The sequence below is a fragment of the Hermetia illucens genome, chromosome 4 (genome assembly GCF_905115235.1).
Source record: "Hermetia illucens chromosome 4, iHerIll2.2.curated.20191125, whole genome shotgun sequence".
Taxonomy (NCBI): Eukaryota; Metazoa; Arthropoda; class Insecta; order Diptera; family Stratiomyidae; genus Hermetia; species Hermetia illucens.
Window position 1 is genome coordinate 44,616,001 of NC_051852.1, and position 17,756 is coordinate 44,633,756.

The following is a 17,756-nucleotide window of genomic DNA, read 5'->3' on the forward strand; positions in this document are numbered from 1 at the left end:
AAAAAAAAAAATTGAGGGATTAATTTGATTGCAGCGAAATCTTGCTGCTCATTAGTAAAAGTTACAGCAAGGGTTGCAGATTTTTAGCCAGGGCAGTGGGATCTGTGAAGCTTGGAAACAATTCTGATTCATACGAAATTGTCCATTGACTTTTCCGGTTTGGGCAGTCTTCCTTCCGACTACCATCTTTTCCTAGGCTAGGTCCCGCGACGTGTAACTGGGCGACCAGTTTAACTTCACTTTTTTAGGATCATTTTTAGTAAAGGATGCACTTTGCTTTTGTGACCTCAGTGAGCTCTTAAAAGAACTCAACGGTGGCTACGGACAGCCCCTTTTGTGGTAGAGACATAGGATTCTCCTTGTGCAATCTGCCAAAATATCGACAGAGTCAGTTTCCCGGTGGAGACCTTCAATTATTAGTGCTGGAAGGGTACCTGTAGAGGCATTAAGCCGTTGTGAGAGTGAAAATTTTTTCGTGGGGCCCGGCGAACTCATAAAATCAAAATTGCTGCAGCTGTCATTTTTGGAATCTGCTTCAATTATGAGCGTTATCTAAACAATTTCGATCATTTCTTTGTAGTTGCTGCTTTTTTCCGAGCTATTTCTTCCTTTGATGTGCTATTGTGGTTACTACTGTTGCCAATATTTTTCAATTGTCGTTATTGTTTGATTGCAGCGAGACTTTTGCCAACTGCTGCTTTTTCCTAAAGCAACTCTTTTATAATCTGGTGCTGATAGTTCAGCTGATCTAATATCCCTACTTCTACCAGTTAGCAGTTCCAAGTGCGAAGGGTTTTTAGGCTCGAGTCTCTTTTACTTCCAATAAGTCCCCGATCTTTGTTAACGTCCGCACTTTCTCTAAGCTGGTGCTTTCAACGAATAGAGCTGCCACGTTTGTTTAGCCTATTCAGATTTTAATGAATTGACTAATCACGAATAAAATTTGTGGAAAAAAGAAGCGATGAAACGATTATAATAAATTTTTTGCGTGATATCATGCTCAATTAGCAGCTGCCCACTAAATAACTAGTCAGCAAAATAGCAATGATAAAAACTAAAGACGCAATTCCATTACCAAGAATCACTTATCCATTACAAAAATTTTATTAGTGTTATATAAGACTTTTTTCTCAAATTCAAGACCATCTTTAAAGCATGCAATTATATACATATTAGTCAAGATTTGAAAGGGAGTAGTAAATTAAATTAAATTAAAAATAGCGCTCAACTCATAGTTGGTGTTGGTAGTCGGAATGTGCATAGTCAGTTGCTTTTTACCTTCTGCTGTTTTTGTATTTTTCTGCCATACATTTACGACAAGAGCATACAGACAATTGAATGCAATTTCAAGTTGCAGCTGTTACTTTAAATGTTGTTGAAATAACGCCAACTCTATATATGCTTTTAGAAAGAATGGTGTAGGAGGAGGTATATTTTTTCTGTTACTTTTAACCTGATTTGGAATTCTTATCAGGTTTCATTTTCACTTTGGCTAAAATATCGGGGAAGTCGGTGGAATATTTGATAAACATGCAAATGATATTGTCCTTTTATATTTACGTGAATTACGTGGAATCCAAATTATTTACTTAATGCTAGGTATTTATTTTACTTTTTCATCCACTTTGAATATGTGTACATATTGCATTTTAGGTTCTTTCAATATTCGTTTTAAAATCATTTTGAAAATAGCTCAGCCAGCATAAGGCTTCAGTAAAACAGCAAAAGTATAATTAAAATACAATCCTAATGTCATGAATGCAATGATTCAAGACAGAATCCGATTTATTTCTATTAATTTGCAACTATGTCGAGCATTTGCGCATTTTATGAAAATACTATAGCCGGGGAAACTGCAGAAATTACTACATTGTAATAAAAATTAATAGACAATTGAAACATTTATCGGTATTAGAAGTGCTCTCCTCTGAATGACCGAATAGAGTATATCACTCCGCCTCAATATGTAACCGCTTAAATATGGGTATTAAATCGAAAGCCCGGGAACCCACCCTTTCCTTACCCCGTTTCTCGTTATCACCATCAGAACCAGTTGTAATATCTACCGATTTGACAGGTTCAACGATATACGCACAACAAAAATATCTACTAAAGATTAATAGACTTTCACACAAGATTTATTGCATGTTATTTATGATACACCCCCTGAAAAAATCCTCATTGATACCCACTTGATTCTGTGATATTGTTTTGGATTACACTTGTATAATTTGTTATTAGGGATTATTAACAGATCCATACACGTTATAATACTGCCAAAAGATTTGATACGGTTGCTATTAATACTCCCTGTTTGTTGACAAGTGTATTGTCCGCTATCTGTTTGAATAGGATTTGTATCAATTCAGGAAAAGGTTGAGTATCAGAGGAAAGTCCACAACGTAAACAAAACAAATTAATATTGGGTTGTGGAGCGAAAAAAGTTTGCCCACACGTACGTGTATGAAGTCCGTTGATAAGACTTTTAGTAGGTTTGCATAGGCTCACAGGCCAGATTTGCACTGTCATGTTGAATCCAAAAAAAAATCTATAGTAAAAGTATAGAAAGAAATGGCCAATCATAGCCTTGCGTCTTTATCATATCAGATATAAGCCTACAAGCATACATTTATCGAAAATTAAGTTTCCGCTAGTGCAGGTGTAATTCGATTTAGGATACTTCAAATTACATATAGAGATTAAACAAAATAAAGATGGAAGAAGTGTTTAACTGGGGATTTAAACCAGAGAAACGCTTCAACTTTAAGTGCGACAATCCAAAAATTTATTCGGTTCAATCGAAAGTGGAAAAGGATCCGTTAAATTGAATAAATTAAATTAAATTAAATAAATGTCGATAAGATAGGACGTTACGGGAAATGTATACCGTCGCAGATATTTGTTTCCAGGGAGCAACCAGGTTTCTGAGTTTCCAAGGAAAGAAACTCAACCTTTCACAAAGATGCCTTAGATAAAAATAGGCAATTATTATCAGTTAAAAAAATCAGATCACACGCGCTGGACAAGTCAACTAAAAGGCGGAAATGGTAGTAGATAGGTCACATCTTCAGAAAGGGCAACAAATTTATTGCAAACTGTGCCATATAATGAAAATGGATATCAACCTACAACTATTTGGCACATTGGTAGAGAAGTGTACACTGAAGTAAGATGAACCGACAATGATGGCGCGTAGGCGTGGTTGACATGCAGAAAAAATGAATCCAATTTTATATTGCCCTCAAAGGGAAGAAAAAGTGAATTTGAATCTGAATCCGGGATCGGAAATGAATCTACATGTATGTAGATATCGACCTTCGCCTAGGAAACCTTTTGTCAGTCAGAAGAGATGGAGCGAATTGACAGGTTGAAGAAAGGGAAGATTGATTCTACGTTTTTGCAAGTTAGGAAAATTGAAAAAACGAGGGTGGATAGTGAATTGCACCCAGAAAGTCTTCTTATAGGTTCCCAGCGAGTGAATTTGCGTTGTACCCTTTTAAAAATGAGATACCCACAATTGCAGAAGAGACCAAATCATGAAGCATGGTAGAGGTAAAGTTATCCAAGGAACCACAAGATGAATTTGAGCATGGAGTATGTTCGGTTTGTGACATGGGCCCGGGCCTAACAATACACTTAAAGTCTTAGATATTTGTCGTAAACAGCGACTAAAATAAATAGCGCTAGCAATTAGCAAATTTCGAAAATTTACTGCTAAACTGAGAGCCGATTTCTGCCTGGATTTAGACGGCAAAATTGCGGTCCAGTTTAAGGTGCATCACAAGTGAACAATCTTATGGACCAACGGAGACTTCCGATATAGTGGGAAGGGATGCTTTCTATCAGCAATTACACGCTATTCAAGCAAGGTTTCCTAAAGGTGACATTATAATCATAATCTTGGCAACAGTAATGATAATGATAATGATGGGAGGTTCGTGAAATTCTACAGCTTGGATCGCCTCGTCATCTGTGGCGCATTATTCGAGAACAGAGCCTGCCACATCGTCAGTTGGGGTGAGCAACCCTACCTGAGAATATCGATGAGCTTGGGCTGTCATAAAAAATTCTCTTTTCTTGGGTGCTACGCAGGTCGAATCGGCGAACGGAAGGGATTGAAGGCCGTTGCGAGTGATGGAGAGCGTAACGCGCTCGAGCTCCAAAGTACAACGAATTGTGACCCGTGATAAAAAGAAATTGGTTATTGTGCTAATCAAGGACGCAAAAGATGCCGCAGATTGCAATGATTTCAGAAGTGTATACCGCATCACCAAACAACTTGTGGTTCGATGGCCCTGTAAAGGACATTATTATATCCGGTAAAGTTCCACCTCTTGTGGATAAAACTAGTTATCGTAACATGCGGATACGTACTGTTACTCCCAGGATCGTAGAGAGGAAATCCGAGCCCAAGGTGATTTTATGCAGGAGTCACTTGAAATATAAATTTTCGCTTCCCTTGACTATTCATCCATATACATCCCATCTAACAGTCGATGTTAAAGTAAATTATGTGACTGCCAATATTAGTGAATGAAGTTGAAGATAATTTCTCACAGTGTTTCATATTTATAAAAATTGTTGCCTTTTTCTGCTCCGCAATTAGTATAGTATAACCGAACATTCTTACGGTATTTCATAATCAAGGCCAATGTTACTTTGGCTTCATTCACTATAGTGGTTGGATCACTCGGCAAATGTTTTCAGTGCTGTCTTTACCGCGAACTTGAAAACCTTGTTAGGTTTGACTTCCGACGCTTAAGCTTTGCTTTCCCATATCCACAATTCACGACCATCTAGAGACTCACCACAAACTCACGTTTGTCTTTGATAAGAATCATCCCTTACCTAGTTACACCAGCAACTTCAGATTTCTTTGTAGGCCTGCTTTTACTTTTTAATCAGTCTTACGTATCGCTCTTTGGGCAATCATTTCTTTTGATGGCAACCTGAGCGAAGGTTAAGCAGGCTACGGTTCCACCAGTAATTAGTTTTGCTGCTAGGGTATGTGTGTCAACTCGAAATTTGGTCGTATCTTTTGCCAAGCTCATCGCTTTCGGTAATCCTACTCTCTCCCTCCTTAGCTGAAGTAAAATTACCTCGTACCCATTAAAGTTCTAAGACCTGCTAAGCAGTTCCACAATAGAGCCCGAGTCTTCTACGTATTCATATCACCTTCGTTGGTCAGAACTATGTACAACCGCGCAAAAGCTAAAGACGTTTCAGAAGGATATTCTCAAACTCAGTTAAAATAGGACTGAGTGGGGCGTAGCAGCTATATACATATAAGCCGCCTCGCATATTTATCACAAAGTTACCTCGTGCAATACCGTATGGTGGCTAACCCAGCGTTCGTAGTATGGCTCCACCAGACTAATTTCTGGTAAAGACTCTTGTGGGTTTAGAAATGGTCTAGAAATGCAAATTCTAAATGCCTCTCTACAGTTGGGGTCGAATTAATATCATTTTTTTGTTCTCAGTAATATTAACCGTATCGGTTCTGGGTACCACATACAACGTGGATTTTAAGCACTGTCGCATTACTTGGCAATGTATCTTTTACCCGCAACCCTTCTGCATCGAACAGATTGATCTATACCGTTTTCAAGGGTAAGTAGGTGTCCCACCACATATCTATCCCGGGCCCCCAACAAAACTCCGGCCGAGGGGGAATCACTTCTTCCCCTCGATAAACTTATAACCATTATCAGAGCAACATATGATTGTGCAAAATGTTACGTGCTGTATCGGCGTAAAATCTCTGAGGCATTTGGGGTCCAAAGCAGAATCTATCAGGATTGCATCTTGTCACCGATATAGTTTCTTTTTGTTATCGATGACGTATTCAAGCTGTCTTGTCCGGCGGACATGGAGGAGTTCAATGGTTCAATAACATCTTTCCTCAAACACCAGCGTTTTCGCCGGGTCATGAACCTTTGCCAAACCACTCTAGATTTGGAAAGAGAGGTAAGTAGAGTTACACTCAAGATAAACACCAACAAAATTAAGATTCTCAGTTTGATGGGTCCTCGCACTCCCCTGCGTCAATGGGCAGAGCATCGAAGGGCGTTGATTGATTTCTATATCTAGGAAGCTTGGTTTCCGCCGGCGGTGGCACCTAACTAGATCTTGCCTAACGCGTTAACAGCGCTGGATCCGCTTTCAATGCCTTGTCTAAAATCGGGAAATGCAGTTATCATCAAGATCAAGTTGAGACTTTCCTATGCTGATATTCTCTCTGTGCCGTCATATATATGGAAGTAGCACCGAATGACCTCAAAAGCTCCAATCCTGAATACCTGTGCGACGTGAATACCTGTCTGCGACGTATTACCAGAGCACACTAGCCTGACACTATTACGAAACAAGTCGAGAAACCGGAAGCTGGACGCTACAGGTATCAAAGGTTTTGTGTATTTCTTTTATAAAGATATTTAAGTGTGCATTTGTCCCATTAGAACCTAGGACGTAATATATGCATACATGTATTATGTAAAAATATCCACTTTTAAGTGATATTGACATTCAAAGTCTTGCAAAGCGACAACTTTGACCGATTATAACTTTGTTAGTAATATTGCGATTTCCACCAAACTTGGTAGGGTCATGCTCTATATTATAGCCTACGTTGCTGCTTTCGTGGTACTTGAAGGAACTTAAGGGAGGTTTTGCAGCCAATTACTAAAAAATATAGTAATATACTATTATTAACTTTATTAAAATAGATATCGGTATGAAATGATATTTCGGAGCCTAGGCACCATATATATGATTTTTTCAGATTTTTCGGTCGGGTAGTTTCTGAGAATGGGTCCGTTAAAGAAATGATCACTTTCAACCCCCTATACTCGGCACCTTTCCAACAAATGTTGCAACTAAGACCAGCTTCGGAAAGTACTAACCAAGACCTTTCATTTGATACCCCACATGACTATATTTTGGTGGAAAAAAAATGTACACCCCCCTTTTGAATGTATGGGGATCTCCTCTTAAATTCAACGTAGAATTATGTGACTCACTGTATGCGTGAGCGTTCACAGTTCCCACCTTTCCATCAAATCTGGTATCCATCGCTACAACGGTCTCCGAGAAAAATGCGTGTAACGGACAGACAGACAGACAGTAAACCGATTTTAATAAGGTTTTATTTTACACAAAACATTAAAGAGGACTTGGTCGGTGTGCAGACCAGCCACCCGTCGACAATGTGATCAAAAGACGGAAATGGCAATGCGATAAGTCACATGTTAAGGAGGATGACACTTCTATTGCTGGCTATGCCATCCAGTTGAATATACTATCCGAAGATGGCCGATGGTAGGGAAGGAGGGCGGATATCTTCGGAAGTCCTAGGACGAAGCAACAGTAACCATACCTTCTTAAATTCAATTCATTATCCGGCTGTCAAACGAAATTTCGTAGATATATAGGAACTATGAAATCCCACGCATACAGTGAGTGACATATCAAAGGGGGCTCCCCATATATGTAAATGGGGAATGTAAAATCTGTTTTTCCCTAACTACGGCCCTGTGAGGTATCAATGAAAGGTCTCCGCCTCAGTACTTTCACAAGCATATTCTAGTTTTGACTTAAAGTAAGTCGGGACTCATTTTCGGAAACTATCGCAAAAATCTGAAAAAAAAAATTGAAGGCTTTACTGTGAACCTCTTCACGTTTATCCTAAAACTCTAAAATACTGAAAAGTTTAGTGGAAATCCAACTATTATTAACAAAGTTACGACAGTCTAAAGTTCTCCCTTTCGCATGAATTTTCTGTACTGCAACAGACAAGATGTCAGTCAAATGACACTATCATGCATTCAAATATTCTTAATTAAAAAAAGCACAAAAAGTTTCAAATCTGAAGCACAAATCCCCTGGTTTGCAACTTGTTTTTCTTGAAACCTATAAGTGCTCTAAGTTGAGGTATTGCTGTGCATACTTTGCCGCTAATTATGACAGATAAGCAGAAACTTTACGGAATACTAAATATTTACAATTCAGATGTGATCTGCAGTGACGCATATATTCAAAACCAATCGAAGGCCATATCCATGATTTAAACTTAATTTTGTATCCAAAACATGAACACTCCGCCAAATTTTCATTTGTCTTCATCGTGAAAGTAAAAAAGACGAACATCGTGGGAGAACTCTAATCCACAAACGTGTGTAGCAAACATAAAATTCACCCATCTATTAAAAACAAAAATTCCATCACATTCAGCATTACCAGAATTCGATTACCTTCCCTACGTCACTTTGAATTCCAAAGAGAAACATTTCCATCTCCTTGAAAATATCTTCCAATATTCCCTGCACTCATCGTCTAACAACATCACGTCCAATGGATTCAAATATTTTCGAATGCTTCCAAAAACAGGAAAAGTTAAACACAAAACCCATTATTTTCTCAAAGACGAGAATGAAGGACATGTGCTTTTTTGTTATTGTAATAACGAACTTTCTCCTCCTTTAGTCCTTACTTGGGAACAAACAAGCAAACAACAAAAAACCCACCGCCAAGAAGGTAAGAAAAATAAACGTAACCTCCTGAAATGCGTACCCAGAAATTCTTGTGTGTACGTGCCTTTTCCTTTTCCTTCCCATTAAGGACTAAGCAGGCTATATATCGGTCCAACGTGGGCGAGTGCTACCATCCGGGGAATACTGTCATCGATTTTAGCTTTTGAGATCCCTTTATCTCCTAACGACCAATCTTACTCTTCGCGTTACTTATCTCGTGGCTAGACGACAGTTCGTAGGAGATATTTTTCAACTTCATTTCAAGGGACGAAAACATGACGATGAAATTCAAATAAATATGCACATAAATTACCTCCGATTTGTGAATTAGATACTCTTCAATTGTCGTATCCAGGTGAGATAAAGTAATTTCTTCTCAAATTGAAAAGCCATTTCTTAACTCAATCGGAAGAAACACAAAAGGAAATGTTGCGGTAATTAAATGCGGAAGTTGTCGCCAGATATAAAGTTTACTTAAAAATTCAAATTTGATTAAAGGAAAATTTGCGCGTGATTGTATTATAAATAAATTTTGGAGGTTTTGCAGAGATATTTTGAAAGATTGCGCGGCATTCTTAAGCACAAAAAACAGTACTAGTAATTTCGAGCGTTCTGAATTCCAGGATCTAATGCTCTTTACTAGGGAAGGAATAGCCTGGCTGTAAAACCTCCTTTATTAAATGATCTCGGTTGTAACAACCTATTTGACGTGCCTACTTTCATATTCGAAGGGTTTCGTCATTTTAATTCAGATGAAAACCTGCAGGACCGCCCTATCTATCATCCAATCACGATTGAAATATAATACTTTAATAACCACATATCTTCGAGCTATTTCTCTTGATCTTTTTATTTGTTTTGCTCCGGCCCAGTTGTTTTCGAGGTTACACCACCATCACTACCTTTTAACCTACATTCCAAACTTCTTTTTTAAAGTTTTGTTGTTTGTTGTCTGCCCGTCCGTTCGTCGGTCATACCCATTTCCTCAGAAGCGGTTACTAGTATTGATACGAAGTTTGGTGGCAAGGTGGGAACTGTGTATCCCCTTGCATGCAATGAGTAAAATCCCTCTATGTTGAGTTTAATGGGGTGGGGGGGCATACATGTCAAAGCGAATATAGTCATATAAGGTGTCAAACGAAAGGTCTCAATAATCATTTTTCGAAACATTAAGTTCACCCTAGATCCGTTAAATTTTAAAGTAAGATATACTGATAGGGAGCATTATATTGGAAAAATTGGTGGAAATCCTACTATTGTTAAAAAGTTACAGCAGGTCAAAGTTGTCTCTTTTGTGTCAAGTTACTACTCCCTAAGAGATAAAATATCGGTACCACCTCGAATTGAATGTCGGGTTTATTCAACGGATATACACTACGACCTATATATAACTGAGACCATCGTGTTGACAAAACCTTTCATACATGATGTGTCCGGTCTACCGACTTGGTTTTATCAGCAACAAACTGATTTCAGTCCTTTACTTTCCAAAGAATTTGGCTCTACTCCTCCTGATTCTGATATTTGTCGGGCGTGAGTCTGATGAAAGATCTCAGTTTGCTTCTTATAATTTTAGACAGTGCCTTGTAGTCTACATACAGTAACGAACAAATTCGATATACAGTCTAGATACAATTGAGGAACTCAAGGGATGGTTCGCTTCCTTTGGTGGGTCTTTTTCTTCGCTTTGAAAAGTGTGTACTAAAAGGCCGCTTTCGTAACTTGCGGCAAAATATAAACTTCCGGATGCGTGAAGTTTTTCGCCGAAACCGTAATCGATTAGGCTCTAAACTCTCTACAAGGGGGAAATGGACGCCATAATAACAGCAGTTATCAAATTGCCGCGGAGATCAATATCTGACCAACAAGTCTGCCACGCTAAAGTCCGATTCTAAAGAAAAATACGATTTCTGGAACGATGGGATGAGTATTCTTATAGATTATTCAGTGACCAGAATACCCACGAAGCTAAGAGGCATTATTTGCCCCATACACAATAAAGCAAGCAGCACCCAGGATAATAATATCTCCTCATATCCCAGGAATATTATCAATCCATATAAAAGAGGCCCACTCCAGTCAAAGCAATAGCTGATCAGAGTTCCTCATTGCGTCGTCGAAAAAACGTTTGGTATAGGGAATAACCAGAGACAAGAGAAAATCTAATATCCCGGTAAATATAGTAAAAGAAATGACCTATGATGTTGAGCTGAATAGCAGAGGTATTATCCCTTTCAAATCCTCAACTGCTGGTCTAAGCTAACGATATCGAGATAACAATCCGAAATATACAAACTGTCGCTATTCAGATCAAGCAGACGGCGAGAGATCTTAGGCTGTGCATTAATGAAGGCAAGACGAAGTATTGGGTGGAACGTCAACTCAAAAGGAAAAGACTATAGAATTTAAAAGCGCTGGTTAGTTGAAAACAATAAAGATTGAAGACTACAAATTTGAAAGCGTTCAACACTTTGCCCATCTAGGGTCGAAAATCACAGCTACCATAATGAAATCCACAGTCATTTTTTGACAGCCAACAGAGTCTATTTGAGCTCATAAATTTATTTCGTTCGAAAGATTTCATCACAAGGTCAACGCTCCTCTATACAAAACAGTAATCTTGTCAGTCCTCATGTAGTGCTCGTAGATTTTGGTTTTTAGCAAGAGAAATTGCGAACCCTTTTCGCGATCAAGAGAACCATTCTTAGCTTCCTACGGGAGAATGGCCAAGTCAGAGGCCTATAAAACCATGAAATCTATTAAAGATACGGCGGCGTTTGGTTGTTGATAAAACCCTACCCAGCCCTGGGCAGGCTATCTCTACTCCACTTGGGTGAAAGTGACCCAGCCCGGAAAGTCTATATGGGCAATACTTACGGTAAAAAAATAAGGCGTGGCAGAGCATATTTTAGATTGAACGATGGCATAGGCAAAGACATCAGAGAGTTTAATGCCTTATTAAGGTAGGCCTAGATCGGACATCGATTCTTCCGTCTTTTTGATACCCCAGACTAAGCTCGTCGCTATCAAACGCTACTTTAAAATATTACAAAATCGTCCTTGGAGTACCGCTATGTCCTTTAACTGTGATGTTGGTAATATTGAGGATCAGCCCCATCCATCTCCTTTCCGCTAAACTTATGAGCACCAAGTCAAAAACTACCCAAATTTTTATTGATCTCAAAACTGACAATGAAGTTTTTAAAGCAACTATAATTGTATCATTTCCTAGAGAAAGGACGAGTTGCAATAGAATAATTTCACTGCAGAACCTTGAACAAGTATGGCTGTGTAAAGGTATTCTTTGGCCCTTCATGCATATCATATCATAGTAGTCTGCTGATATTGCTAACAATAAAAATCACACCCTAGTCTAGTCCTATGCCTACTAAGTCATGTGTTGAGTCTTTTCGATTGGACCCATATTGCCGCTATAAAGAACTAACTGTTACTTGATTAAGTGCAATTTCCCATTAGATCCCCATTTAAGTACTTCACAATGTAGCCGACGGCAATTAAGGGACAATTAGGAAGGGGACAGAATACCAGGCCATGGGTTTTTATAAAAATACCATTTTACTGTAGAGTTAGAAACGTAGTAATTGAGGATCTAGGCTCCATCTTAGAAGTCAGTTTTCACATCTTATTTGCTTGCTGACAAGAGCAACAAAATCGACCTAGCTTCCTAAACACTGCATAATAGATCCTCGAGTTCCAATTTTCTACACCTTATGCATCTCACCATTGTCAATTTTTCCTTTGATCACGATTTTGGGTATCGTACGTTCATACGCTGTACTACTGATGACCAGCCCAGTGGATTCTTTACAATCGTATCATGGTCTAGACCTCTGGCTTACCATAGATTTCATACAACTCGTTGTACCTGATGCACCACCCATTCTTCACGAAAACTGCTCCCAATATTCTGTGTAGAACCTTCCTTTCAAAGGCGTTCATTATTTTCATTGTGGAATAAGTTAAGGTCAACGCGTCGCTACCATAACATAGTACAAGTGTGCTAATCATTTTATGAATGCGTCACTTTGTCTTCCCGCATTTTGACTTTAGAATGGAGAAAACAGAGTTTTATTCATCAACTGGATTGTTGCCTTTATTTTTGTCAATTTGTTGACTGCTGCTGACCCCGAGATACCGGCTCAGGAATTCCGGATTCATCTTAAAACTCATGTAGATGTGATTTTATTTGCTTTTCTAGAGATGATATATACACCTGCGCTATGAGTTCATTTTGAAGTGTATTGGTGTCGACATTTTTGAGAGGGTGGACCATTTTTCCAGAAGTTGTAGATAGACTACAACTAAAGATGGCTTTCACTAAACAGTGATCCGAGTCTCAATTAGTACCTCGGAAAGTGTGAACGTCAAACATGCTGGTCGTCCATCACTTTTGGATTAACAAATTGATTGAAGGTCTGGTCATTCGGTGATAGCAAAATCCTTTTGTAAATCCGAAGTGGTCGAAAGAATGTCGGTTGAACTAATGACTATATTTCTGCAGGATGCGAAATTAACGAGACGCTGTCCATTATTATTACTCACGCTATGCAAATTACCTTATTATCGCTTTTGGCGTTAAAGTCCCCAAGTAATATTTGAGCATCATATTGAAGCGACAAATTGAGAAGCTGGTAGTGGTGGTGGCTGTCAAAACTATTTTTCATTGCTTCATCTTTATCTTACGTAGGAGCATAAGCACTGGTAAACCAAACTTTAAAAAATGTTGTGCTTATTCGAGGCGCATACAACCGTTCGTTAATGGGTTTTAAGGCTATAGCTGGGGATTGGAAACGCAATTCACATGTAAAATTTCACTTCCAAAGAGCTTCGTTTCGTATTGTAGTTTTTTCTGGCCTATACAGAGACGGCCCAAATTTCAAATAGAGTAGTCCGAACTTCATTCGCGAGGTCATTGCCATTGAGCTAATCCAATCCAAGGCCTTGTACCAGGTCTTCGAACAGCTGGTTTTTATGGTAAACCGAAAAGTTTTGTTTACGTTCTTGACGAAAAGGTGAGTTCAGGCAGGGTTCAGTATGGCGAAGTTATCCCAAGCTATGCTGAGCTTCCACCTATACTATCTTTATACATGTTCCAGCAAATGTTACTAAAGTTTGAGATAACGTATCTACTTATATATTAACTCAAACCCTTGCACCATTGCAACCAGCATGGAGGAGCGATAATTCAAATCCTCCATCAAAATTTTGTCATCGTAGTATTACTGACATCAAGAATTTCTTGGCGCAGCTTGCGAACCGTCTCACGCTAATCCAGAAGCAATTCTTTTTCCACTTTCGTATTTGCTTAGTTCGAAGACCAATCAGAACGCTATTCATCATTGATATCTGCACGACCATCTTTGAACTCTCTGACCCACCTTCGCACATTTTTGACGTCTATACATTCTGGCCCATATACCTCCTATAACCACAAATTTCAATGGAGAAAGTGTCCTTGACATTCAAAAAACCTATGAGTGCACGTAACTCTCATCAGCATCGCAGATTTAATTTGTCGAGATTTGAACAAGGATAATCAAAGCGTTGCTTGCGGCTTCAGCACCTTGAAGACCTTATTTTACAGACTCGTCTTATACCTCTGCTCTGATCCCAGTAGGACACATCTGACTTTTGTTTAATGACTATCAAATTCTAAGGCTCACGTTGTATTTCAAAGACCATATTAATCAAAATACGACTCAAAGTAGTTCGTTTAGTATATGTATTTTCTGATGAGCTACTTTGCTGTTTTGGCCTTTCGGTATGGGTAAGTAGGTAGGTATCAGTGGCCGCTCCGAGGAGCTCAATTAGCGCTTTGGTGTGCCATTTTGATGCCACAAACCCCTAAGACCGTGACTGTTGTTATGGAAGCAGGGAGGCAGAGTCCAGCCGGCTCGGGTCTTCAGAGCCAGCCCGTAGCATTCACAAAAGAAAGCAGCTCTCCCACCTTGCAACTAGAAACCTTTCTGAGGTCCCCCAAAACATGGTTTACCCAGTGTCCGCAGCCTAACTCTAGCCAGAGCTGGGCAATCGCAGAGAAGGGGCCTTTCGGTATATTCCAAAAATGTATTACCGTCACATTCTAAGCTATACCGTAGCTAGTTTTGGCCAGATCTATTTATCTTTTTCGTTTGAAGCTTGATCCTTCCAAAATCCGGCCATCGATGTTCTCCGTATCCGTACAAAACATGCTTCACAATTTGTTAGCCAACCCGTAGCTAGGTGACCTATTTTTCAAAATTCCCTCAGACCTTTTCGAAGCGTCTCGTTTGTTGATTCATGCTAGTGAGACACGACTGCTTTCGTGGCAAAGTAAGCATCCTATCTGAGTGTTCATATTATTTACTCTCTTGGCTTCTAGACAGATCTGGAGCAGCGGTTTCACCTTACCACCTTACCTTACTACCAAACATTATCTCTACATCTGCCTTCCCTTTGTGTGTTTGCTTGATACCCGATATAACGCGTAAAGTGATAATTAGTGAAAATCTACGATGATAAAAAGGTCATAGGTTAAGCAGGCAAAACCTCTCAAAAGGAGACTAACTTAAAAAAATGACATTATGGTACCATAAACAGCGATCGACGGGTTGGGAAAACTGCTTGCTGCATTGTAGGCTTACCCGCAAGTTACACGACTTGATCCTAAATATGCTTTTCGCTACCACAAATTGAGGACTTGTCTTAAAACAACAAACCCAATTTATGTTTATCTTAAATTCAACGAATATTGGCACCCCCAACAGACCCCCTTCTCTAAAAAAGGGTCGCTGGAATAATACAATCACGGTCTAGTCAAATTCAGATGCTATGAGCTCTCAAAGATTTTCTCCCCAGAAAATTTCCTCCCACAAGAAACCCTCCAATCTCTCCACAAAGATATTTTTGATCACCATTCAAAATTGAGATAAAATCTCCCATTCCAGAGCAATTTCTCAGGTGACCTAGTCACAACAATTTTGAGGTGCCATTAAATTTTCGTTGAAGGTTTTTATGGGAAGCAAACAGTGCTCCTTATCCATTTTTACTCGCCTACTTGATTGCTTGTTTTTGAACTTTACGGCAATGTAATTCGGTGTTCTCCGTAGCAGCCGATTTGTTGACGAGAAAGAGCTGAAAATTTACATAAATTTCAATTGTCCTTGTATAGCGAGCATAGTATAGTCTGGAAAGAAAATGGCGGGTCTGAATTGAAAATTTCGGGTGGTTTGTCAGATTAATTAACTTCTGTGATAAGAAAGTTTTATCGAATGCTTGGGAGCGATGAATATAATTGCTGTTATGGAAAATAATTTGTTAGGAAAGGAGTTGAGAATTAAGGGTACGACGTGAGACATTTTGAGATCAACGACCTTTCAGATGTCCCAGATGGATGAGAATGATGACGTTCATGATGGGTAAAGAAGGTAATGTCAGTGATGGAGATGAAGTGATAGACACATAATCACATCCAAAAAGTTTGGAAATTTGCATATAATGAGTTGAAATATGGGGGTGTCTGCCAACTTACGATTAGGGTTAAATTATCAACTACGAAAAATTTTCATTGCAATTTGCAACTCTCAATTATTAACCAGATATGTTGAAGCAAATATGCAGATAAATATCTTCAGGTACAAAGTTAAACGTTAAAGTTCCTAGGGCGGCGAAATTTTTACTCCTTCTAATATAAACCTATCTGTCATCAATTCAGCTAATTTTCAGGTAAATTACCAACCTAATGCCCAATAAAGTGGGAAAAAATGCTAATATTTACTTCATGCATCATCCTTCACATTTCGATATGAATGATTGCTCTTAAGGACCATCAAAGTTGTCAAAATAGAAAAGGGTCTCCAACCAAACCAATGGTTTGAAGTAACGATAGCTATTATTGAACTTCAAATCGGCTCTAACCGTAGCCATTCCAAGACGTCTAGAGCCAGCCTAACTTCACGGTGATAAACATCTTTTCTAATATCGGCTTCGTTGTTGCTTTAAAAGCCACGTAACTAGGATTGAGATTAGCTATCGCGAATTATTCCCTTAAAGTAGGCACCAGAAGGACATTTATCGACGAATTGTCATGCTCTCCGCTTAAAACCCATAATCATCGAATATTGGAACTACCTATTTAGATAGACGAGGCAATAGCTTCAGAAATAAAATCGGAAAACGTGCCAGAAACTTACTTCTAAACAGCGCTTTATACAATAACTTTATACCAAAGACCTCAGCGATCTACCGCAGCGTTATATCTATACGACAGCCAATTCACCTAATACGCTTGGTCTTACCCAAAGCATTCTATCTCACTCGATACAAATTCATTTCATAGCCGCATTTTCCAATGAAAGCTTCATTTAGGGCCCTAATGAAAAACTTAGAGGGTATTGCACCAGATACGTTGGAACTTGGCACTCTAAAATGCTTTCTACATTACTACGATACCTCTGTTGTGAAGAGATATCCTCGCTTGCTCTGTAGTTTTTACCTCCACCTAACTCAGTTCATTGAAAAATCTCTCAGGTTCCAAAAACCCCGAAAGGCTTAAGGCCCAAACAGGGGTCTCCTTTACAGAGTTAAATTAAAACCATAGCAAAAACAGAATCTATATCTTTCAATTAAAGCTTAGATACCAGTTCGAGCGATTATCTTCACAATAACTGCAGGAGCACCTTCGGAGGGGGACACTATGCAATTAAGTATGTATGTATGTATGTATGTATCTCAAGGTGGGAGATACCAGTTCAAATCTAACTGGTTAAGGTGTACATCGCACATTGAAACCAACATAATTACAGCGGCCAAGCCCACTCTTGAATACACGGCCTCTTTGGCTTCAAAGTGGAGTGCTAGGCTTCAAGGACTAGGCTAAATTGTGGGACTGATATTCATTTGACAAATATTTAAACCCTCATATTTAGAACGTACACATTTGAAACTTCCCATAAGAAACAACTTGAATTGCAGGCACCACATCTTATTTGCCAAACATTTTTTTATCCTGTGCATTTCCTCCTTACATCACCAATCTTAGTTTAATAAATTACATAATTGTTGCATCACTAATTAACGCTATCTGAAGATGCATTTCTTTCAACCAGAGAGCTGTGATAAGCAGAGAGAACACCGAAGTCGTTGGCGCAATACCCCGGTCCTTCCCCAGCATGATGTGAGGCTCCTTAAACGCCAGGTTTAATCTATTTAGTTTTGTTTCTCGTTTCT

At 38.9% G+C, this 17,756-nt stretch overlaps 1 protein-coding gene across 2 annotated transcripts in view; it reads left to right on the plus strand.

Annotated features, from left to right (window-relative positions):
* The window catches only part of LOC119655439 (b(0,+)-type amino acid transporter 1), a 177,987-nt gene that overhangs the window by 88,070 nt on the left and 72,161 nt on the right, over window positions 1-17,756 (plus strand). The gene's annotated exons all lie outside the window — the stretch shown is intronic.